The sequence below is a fragment of the Lithobates pipiens genome, unplaced genomic scaffold, assembly GCF_037356315.1.
Source record: "Lithobates pipiens isolate NorthernLeopardFrog02 unplaced genomic scaffold, aLitPip1_a1.2 Scaffold_3, whole genome shotgun sequence".
NCBI classification, from domain to species: Eukaryota; Metazoa; Chordata; class Amphibia; order Anura; family Ranidae; genus Lithobates; species Lithobates pipiens.
The window spans coordinates 153537883-153545632 of record NW_027507790.1 but is presented as its reverse complement, the minus strand read 5'-3'; the positions used below and the strand labels follow the sequence as shown (position 1 = coordinate 153545632).

Here is a 7750-nt window from a genome sequence, read left to right as displayed (position 1 = left end):
AGTCTGGGTACATATATGTCATTGGCTGCTGATCCTGATCTCATGGAATCCTGGACTTTCTTGTGCTCCCTATTATATGTGCTCCTCAAGCTACGAATTTTGGCCTTCAAATAGTTGATGTCTGCCGTGGGAGTCAACGGCTTCACCAAACCCAACAGTTTCTCCAGCGCTGCCTTCCTCTTTTGCTTGTTGAAGTATTATCTGCATGTCACTTGCCAGAGACATGGCAGCTCCCTGTACATGTTGAGAAATTTGACAGGATGTCTGGGCCATTTTATCTGCAAGACACAACACAAGACAAACCCTAATGTCAAGCTAAACACTGCTAATCTTGTCCCAAGATAGGCCTCAATCTATAAGCAAAATAGGCCACTAACCACTGATGGCCCAAGTTAAAATTGTATCTTCATTTGCACGATCAGCGCTTACGATCCTCCACCCTCCACTCACAAATCGTACGTACGACACACACATGTTATGCTTTATATACACTGTGTATGAGTAAAACTCCACCTCTGTCCTTCCTTCTAGTGTATTCTCCACCTCTTACCCGCCTCAGTGGGAGAGCACAAGGGCGGAGATACAGCAGGTGCGCGCAGAGAGCAGCAACGACAAGGAAAGCCCAGAGCAAGGCAGTTCCAGATTCAGGACAAGCTATAAGGCCTCAAATATGTCCTTTGTAGAGATGGTGGAAATCTTGAAGAGGGCTGACTATGATGGGAAGTATGGACCTTACATAAACCCTAATGTGAGAAAGGCCAAGATCGTGACTAAAGTTGTGAGAAGTCTGCACAGGAATTTTGGGGTATGACGATCCAAGGAGCAAATGAGGAAACACTGGTCAGACCTGAAATTGAGGACAATCAGTATAGAAAGGTCAGGAAAGTGCTTTTAAAAAGTAAGTATTTGTTTTGTGTTCATATTATTATTATTACTTTAGTGATGGTTCTTGTGCTTTTCTTTACTATTGTACAGGCGCTCCACATCTGTCCCAACAAAAGAGGAGTGGTTCAGCAGATTGAATAGCATTGAAAATATTGAAGAACTGATTAAGATCTCTCATGCAACACTACCCAAATTCACAGCAACATGGTACAATTGGCAACATTTCAAATCCACAGACGCATATTCTATGTGCACGGGATAACGAACTCACTTCTGCAAAGTTAAAAACCCCCATATATCTCGGTCTACCCCTCCTTGTTTTGTTTTTTTGTATTTTTTTTTCCTTCCTCTCTCTAAATCACCACATTGAGCATAATATTAAACAGAATTAATAGGAACTTCGACTCAATGCAGAAGGATTCTAACCCATTAAAGACTTACAGCTCTTACCTCTATAGAATCTTAATAACATAAGCTCTTATCGTATCACATTAATGACCTTACTATATGCCAATCTTGTACTGCAATAGTTCCTGCGATTCATTGTGTTTTCAATTACATTCTAAAACATTTTCTGTCAGCATTTATGAAAATGTATTTCTGTATGTCTTATTCACTTCTTGTCACCTCATGTATCAAATGAGTTACGTTTGCACTATTGATGAAAATGGCCAAAAAGAAAAGGCCATTAGAGAACCTAGGAGACAGATAAGAAACACAAGCAGTAACTCAAATGAAATATGAGTTCAGTTTTTGACAAAAAATTTTTTTAAAGAGCTTTTAAAGATTCTCTGGCATATCAATTGCCCCCTACTCGCAAAGTACTCCACGTAGCTTTGTCGTACTTCACGGGCGCTTTTTGGGGGGGGGGGGGGCAAGCCAGGATGGCCAGGTTCAAGTGCCATCAAGGTTTCTGCTGGTGAGTCGGCCTCAGTTGCAACTGAGGCTACATAGTTAGCTGCATTCTTTCGCAGAAAATTATGTAGAATGCAGTATCACAGAATAATATGGTTCCGTTTGTATTAGGCCATATTTATTGACGTTAGGAATAGCCAGAACCAACTGGCCATTAAGCCAAAGGCTTCTCCACCACTCTTCTTGTTCTGGCCAGCTGGAAGTTAAAAACTCTCTGCTCCGGGGTGAGGGTCCTCATTGAGAATGGCCTCATCAGATGGTCCCCCAGTGCAAATGCCTCATCTGCCATAAACACAAATGGGAGGCCCACCACGTTATCTGCTGGAGGTGGCAAGCCCAAGCTGCCATTCTGACATCTGGCCATTCTTCCCCACATCCACATAGAGAAACTCGTAAGTCACTGAAACCACAGCCAACAACACAATACTACTATACCCCTTATAGTTGTTGTAGTATGACCCAGATTTGGAGTGTGGGACATGCGGTCGTGTTTCCCATCTATCGCACCACTTCAGTTGGGAAAGTCCCACTGCTGGGCAAATTGGGAGACCACAGTCTTCCATTCCTGTGGGTTGGAAGGAAACTGTGGAGTCAAACAAGAAAAAAATAGCACTTTTGCACATAAAATTGCAAGTAGATTAGACACAAACATTGTTGGCCAACATAAGTATAACATTTATTGAAATATTTATTTAAAGACAAAAGTATAAGGTACACTTATCAGATTCCTCACTCCTTCTGATGGCCCATTGTAAAAATTTTAGGGGGGGGGGGTGTTTTGAACAGGTAACCCTCTCCACTTCATTGAGAGCTGAATGCATAAATAATGTGTGTTACTTTGGCCAGCCACTCCTTACTTACACTATTGGCAGCCCACTGGACAGGTAAGAAGTGTCATAATTTAAAATTATGAATACACACTGTCTAAATTGAAGCACATTTTTAACATTCTGCAATTAACTATTAAGATAATAGGAGAACAAAACTTTAAACAGTACCATTTGAAAGTATTCAGGCAGGCACTTGCACTACATGCTTTGGTGAATTCATCCATAAATATGACCACAAAAGAGGTAGTGTATGGGTTTGGCAAAGTCAGAAGATAGAGTATTGGTATAGGTTGACTTAGCGGTTGGGGGGAGGGTTCCAAATTAGTTTTAGCCCCCCCCCAAAAGCCTCTTGCACTATGCCTGAATTTAAGGCCAACAATAACATTTGGACACATTTTAGGGGGTGTTTAGGATAAGCACTACAATGAAGCTGACAAAATACATTGTTAAGAGACTAGGCTAGGTGTGTCTGGGCCCAGGATAGCATACTGGGGAGGTTAGTGAAGGCAAATATGCATGAAGGACAAAAAAATGAGCATTAAAAGCTAACAGCATGCATGAGGACAAAGAGGACATTCACATCATATTACAATCAAGGTAATTAGGGAAAGATGATATAAATACCATACTTTAGCAAACATTAAATACATAGAATGTGCTGTTAAAGGATAAAACGTACCTTAATATAATCCTTCTGCAGGACCTGAGTGATGACAGAACAGATCTCTGGAATAATGATTCCCAGAGCCTGGGGAGGAGATCCCAGTCGTAAACGTAATATCCTGGAGACTTCCCCCTGTAGCCAAGTACCGTAAGGTGGCGACTAGCCTTTGCTCAGGAGTGATGGCTTGCTGCATGCAGGTGTCTTGGTAATATAGTGGGCAAGCAAATCCATTGGACGGTGAAAAATGGGGTCCGTCATCCGGAGATCTGGAGATAATTCCTGAAATGGTCAGGATTATTCTCCTGGAGTTTCCGCAGCAAAGGCATATGAGAGAATTGGTCACGATTAAGTAACCAATTCGTGGTCCATTAAATCCTCCTCAGCCTGTTCATGGACTGGACTTGGGTCAAAGCAAAAACTCCAACACCAAGCCCAACAATGGCACAAGTTCTCTGATGAGAACGTAACCTCAACATGGCTAGAAAATGGTTGGCTGCTCAGAACGAACTGACAGAACACACTGAAAATCAGAAAGGACCTGAGAAGAACGAGCTGAAAATCAGAAACGAGCAGACAAGAACGCACTGAAAAACAGGAGCGAACTATAAATAGAACGCACTGAAAGGTGGGAAGGAACTGACAATACGCATTGAAGAACAGATACGAACCCACAAGCACAAACTGAAAAGCAGAAACGAACTGAAAAGCATGAGGCTGAAAAGCACGAGGCTGAAAAGACCGAATCGTCTCTCACCAAACTTCTACTAACATGAGATAAACACGAGATTAGCATAAGGAGCCCAAAGGGTGGCGCATTGGCTATTGAACTTCCTTTTTATCAGCTCGTCATACATGTTGTACATCACCGCATTCTTACATTCGGAATTGTTGGCCAACATTTGTGTGACTGTGTATATGCAAGAAAAGTCTGAGCCAGCAACCTTCGAACAAAAATCACGGTTTTGTTGGCGGAAAGTCCGATCGTGTGTAACTGACATTAGTGTGATAAAGTCCATTGGTTCAGGAAGTCCATTTTATCCTCTGCCTGAGTACCCGGAAAAGGGTTGGTCTCCTTATGCCGCGTACACACGTAGCGGACTATCCGGCGGACTTAATCTGGCGGACTTCCCGCCGGACTGTCTGCCGGACTTTCCGAATGGGCTACTTGCCCACACACGGCACTTTTTCAGTGGACTAATACAGCGTACTAAGTCCGCCGGACTATCCGCCGTACTTTTGAAATGAACGGACTCGCCCACACACGCGGAGGAAAGTCCGCTCATTTTGAGCGCGTCTCCAGGTAGGCGGGGCCCGTGAAGGATGCGTCGCTGGCCCCGCCACCTGGTATGGACTTAAAGGGGAACTCCAACGCCGAAAAAAATCGGCGTGGGGGTCCCCCCCAGGTCCACATCAGACCCTTGTCCGAGCACACTACCCGGCCAGCCAGGAAAGGGGGGACGAGCGAGCGGCCCCCCTTCCTGAGCCATACCAGGCCACGTGCCCTCAACATGGGGGGGCGCCTTGGGGAAGGGGGGCTGCACGGCCCCCCCACCCCAAAGTACCTTGTCCCCATGTTGATGAGGACAAGGGCCTCTTCCTGACAACCCTGGCCGTTGGTTGTCGGGGTTTGCGGGCGGGGGGCTTATCGGAATCCGGGAGCCCCTTTAATAAGGGGGCCCCCGGATACTGGCCCCCCACCCTATGTGAATGAGTATGGGGTACAATGTAGCCCTACCCATTCACCTGTAAAATAAAGTACAAAAAAACACAACACACAAGGGTTAAAATAGTTTATTGCACAGCTCCGGGGGTCTTCCGTCTTCGGGGGTCTTCTCGCCGGACTCCTCCGCTATCTTCTTCTAGCTCTTTTGCTAGCGGAGGAGCCGGCTTTCTTCCTAGCCGCCGCCCTCTTCTTCCGACTTCGGGGGTCTTGTCCCCCTCTTTGGTTCTTCCGGTCTTCTGTCACCGCCGCCGCCTTCTGTTCTTCTCTTCTTCTCTTCAGATGTTGCCTCGTCGCATCGTCCGCTCACAATGGCACTGACGCGACGCGCGGAGACTTATATAGGGACATCACCGGATGATGTCCCCGCCTATTATGATGTCACAGTCCCAGCATCCTCTGGGACTGTGACACCATAATGGGCGGGGACATCATCCGGTGATGTCCCTATATAGGTCGCGTCGGTGACATTGTGAGCGGAGGATGCGACAAGGCAACATCTGAAGAGAAGAACAGAAGGCGGCGACAGCGGCGACAGAAGACCGGGCCACCTAGAAGACCTAGCTAGAAGAAGGCGCGGTGGCCCAGCAGAAGAACCGAAGAGGGGGACAAGACCCCCGAAGTCGGCAGAAGAGGGCGGCGGCGAGGAAGAAAGCCGGGCTCCTCCGCTAGTAAAAGAGTTAGAAGAATATAGCGGAGGAGTCCGGCGAGAAGACCCCCAAATACGGAAGACCCCCGGAGCTGTGCAATAAACTATATAAAACCCTTGTGTTTTATGTTTTTTTTGTACTTTATTTTACAGGTGAATGGGTAGGGGTACATTGTACCCCATACTCATTCACATAGGGTGGGGGGCCGGTATCCGGGGGCCCCCTTATTAAAGGGGGCTCCCGGATTCCGATAAGCCCCCCGCCTGCAGACTCCGACAATCAACGGCCAGGGTTGTCGGGAAGAGGCCCTTGTCCTCATCAACATGGGGACAAGGTGCTTTGGGGTGGGGGGGCGTGCGGCCCCCCTTCCCCAAGGCGCCCCCCCATGTTGAATGTTGAGGGCACGCGGCCTGGTACGGCTCAGGAGGGGGGGGGGGGGGCGCTCGCTCGTCCCCCCCTTTCCTGGCCGGCCGGGTAGTGTGCTCGGACAAGGGTCTGATGTGGACCTGGGGGACCCCATGCCGTTTTTTTGGCGTTGGGGTTCCCCTTTAAGTCCATACCAGGTGACGGGCCAGCGACGCATTCCTCGCAGGCCCCGCCTACCTGGAGACGTGCTCAAAATGAGCAGACTTTTCTCTGGGCAGGAAAAGTCCGCTCATTTCAAAAGTACGGCGGACTGGCATATGCACGGCCGGATTGTCAGCCGAAATGCAAGTCCGGCGGGAAGATTGGAGTGCAAAACTACTTTCTAAGTCCACCGTACTTTCGGGTAAAAAAAGTCCACCGGAGGCTACACATGGGGGGATTGTCCGGCGGACTTGAGTTTGCCAGACTTTTCCACCCGATTGTTTGATCGTGTGTACGCGGCATTAGAAGCATCAGCTGCATAAGTCCATAGCTCAGTTTGCTCTCTTTCCCATGTTCTCCTCAGAGCAGAGCCCTCTCCCATTTTATAGCAACATAGGGTAGAGGGCAGAACCCAAAAAGACCAGGAAAACACAGAGCCTATAAACAGAGCCTATGTTAACCCTTTACTTATACCCTGACAGCCTGCTAGCTAAAGCACAATAGTCAACACAAAGTTATCATGAGTTAGCATAAACAGTGGTCTGTCAAAATTACAAGACATTTTTAATTTTGCCCCACACTGTTCGCAGCAGTCTACAACCTGCTTACATGCTGATTGAATGCTGCGTTTCCACAGATGCCATCATTAGATCAGCTTCTGTTGAACAGAGACACATGGACCCAAATTCAGCCAGCTCCTGCTGAACTGACCTTTTGGTATATGTGTACCCAGGATTTCTTTAAGTGGAAAAGAAATGTCTTCCAGGAGTGTAAATGCCTGAAGGTAAAACAAATCTTGAACTCCTGAACACAGTTTTGCAAATTAGGAATGTGTTAGTAAATCTGTACATTTCATTGCAACTACTTTGTGTATCCATGTAAATTAAACCATTTTATTTTTTAGAATAAATTGGACCTTTATTTGGTGGTAAAAGGTAATGGATATCTTCTGATGTATTTTTATTATCAAAATGATAACATTTTTTTTTTTTTACATTTTAGCTATATTTTTCACGCCAGTATCAAAAAGAAACCCCAAAATGTCTAAAGGAACACCACATATTTGTTTGTTATTTGTTGTTTGTGTAGCGGCCATAACCCGTTGCAGGGCAGCCTTGACTGAATGAGCTTACCGGTTACCTTCTCCTGGCCTGCTCCTCCGTGTCTAGGGGTTCCCAGGGTTGATACCCAACTACTTGTACACTGACACAGATAAAGTCCTTTCAAAAGGTTTTATTTTGCAGTAGAACTTTCACAAAACACAGTCTCTTAGGGAACAGAGGGCACGGGTGAAAAACTCAGGTACCTTGAACTGCAGGTTTAACAAAGTCTCTACTTCCACCCAGAGAGTAGCCACTCGCAGCTGGGTACTTCAAGGCTGAACAGACCTCTAGCCAGAGATCATGGCAGTCAGCACGTTGACTCAAACTTAAACAATCAACTGAAGATGAACAGGAACCTTTTTCCTACCGTACCTGGAATGTTTCCCGCTTCCTTTGTGGTACTGGAAAAGTGTGAA

At 46.4% G+C, this 7750-nt stretch overlaps 1 long non-coding RNA gene across 1 annotated transcript; it reads left to right on the top strand.

Annotated features, from left to right (window-relative positions):
* Positions 1-535: 535 nt before the first annotated feature.
* LOC143940004 (uncharacterized) lies at positions 536-1457 on the top strand. The gene is made up of 2 exons (XR_013263795.1): positions 536-876; positions 976-1457. It is a non-coding gene; the product is annotated as an uncharacterized LOC143940004 (long non-coding RNA).
* The last annotated feature ends 6293 nt before the right edge of the window (positions 1458-7750 follow it).